Raw genomic sequence first — 1952 nt, forward strand, 5'->3', positions numbered from 1 at the left:
CAGGTTTGAGATGAAGGTATATCCCAATTATTTTATTTCATGTCTGCTTATTGTTTTTGTTCAACTCTAAATATATATTTAAAGTATTTGTAATGCTTTTCTAGTCAATTTAAAAATATTTTTGAAATTTTGGGTTAACTAAGCATTCTCATGAATGGACATGAGTATAAAGAGGTACAGGATTAATTTTAAGGGAATATTGCTATGTTTCTGTTATTCTGGAAAATATAAAGAATTTTGTTTATATTTTATTACACTTTTTATGGAGTTTATTAATGCATTGGACATTGTTTGGATGTGCAGATTTCAGGAATATGATCATATAAAGGCATTGTATATGATTCCCACCAAAAAACTGCAGAATAACGTGGTTCTATGTTTTTCTTGTTTCACAGATGGAAAACAAAAAAAAATTTTTAAATGGTGATTAAATTTTTGTGGCTAAAATAGTTGTCCATTTTTTAAATAAATATGGCAATTAAAGTCAGTACGCATAAATTAGGATATAGTCCAATGTCTCAGACTTGTTAAAAGTTTGGTGATATTGATTAAATTAAGCCTTAGTATGATAAAATTTTTATAGTGTTAAAATATTAACCACACTGTATAAGATTCTTATGGGATAGCATTTCAAATTCTAGACATTTTGGATGTGTAATAAAAAACATAAACGGGTTTATTATTAAATTTAATATGAATTACTTATTAAGTTGTGTGAACATTTGTTATCTGCTTAATTAGTGAAGAAAACCTTGTTCCTCTAGTTGGTCCTATTCTTACTGCCACATACTTATTCCTATATACAAAATATACATGTAAATAGTCATTTTTGTTTTTGACAATAAGACAGCCCCGTAGAACTGTGGTGTTTAATTATATTATGGTTTTTTAATTTTTTAATATTATCCTATAGATGATACTTACCTTGGGGTCCTTACCCCCCTTTTTTTTTCTGATGTAGTATTTCTTGTGATCTGTAAAAAACTATGGATGAGTGCTGGAATGGAAGATCGCGGGCCATTAACAATTCACAGGACATTTTTAATGAAAGTACATATGTGGAAATTCTTGGTTATAAGTGTATTAATTACTGTATGATAGTGAAGTATAGTAAAAATGTTTTTTAATTGTTGTTACTTTTTATTCATTACTATTACTTATGGTGATATTCATATGTGTTATATTATTATTAGAAATATTATTATTATTTTTAAATTTTTTATTATTATTTCATTGAAAAATATTATACATCATATTTTTAACTTTATGTGTTATTACTATCTTAATGTATTAGGATTGCCATTACGTCTTTTTTTGTTGCTGTCGGTTTTATTGTTTTGGTATTTATTTTATTTTTACAATTTTTAAAAATTTTATAATATTGATAGAGGGGTCATTTTTTTGGGTACATATATGATTTCTTTTGACTTGCTATGTGGTTTGCTTTTATATTATTTTATGGTTTTTAAATCTTAATTATTGGTTCATTATTTAAATCTATCATATTATTTGTATTTCCATATTATTAATTATGTTTATTTATTAATTGATTCAAATTTTTAAAATTAATTCTATTATAATTATTCTGAAAAAGTCAAGTTTTTTTTGATCGTATAGTTCTGACGATGAAATTTTTTTAAGCTAATAGAAATTAGCCTTTAAATTGTACTGTTATTAATTAAATTGGAAGGTAAGTGCGAAAAGCAAGCTAATATGAAGATTGTACTTTACAGACCATTACCAGGTCCAAACGAGGTAAAGGCAATGGTATGTAAAGAAGAGATTAATTTGGAAATTATATCTCTTCAAATTTCCTCAGACACGGTGATTTATTTCTGTTGTGTAGGAATAATTCTTATTTTTTCTGTTTTTTAGTGTTTTTGTTTTAAATGATAACGGGGGTTTAACAAGATGTTGAAGGCCCAAGCCTCTTTGGTGGGGAAATAAACCCC

General features: G+C 26.0%; 1 pseudogene; it reads left to right on the forward strand.

Moving 5' to 3' along the window:
- Positions 1–1952, forward strand: part of LOC119589397 — a 12359-nt pseudogene that overhangs the window by 10135 nt on the left and 272 nt on the right.

Source organism: Penaeus monodon, chromosome 25, assembly GCF_015228065.2.
Source record: "Penaeus monodon isolate SGIC_2016 chromosome 25, NSTDA_Pmon_1, whole genome shotgun sequence".
NCBI classification, from domain to species: domain Eukaryota; kingdom Metazoa; phylum Arthropoda; class Malacostraca; order Decapoda; family Penaeidae; genus Penaeus; species Penaeus monodon.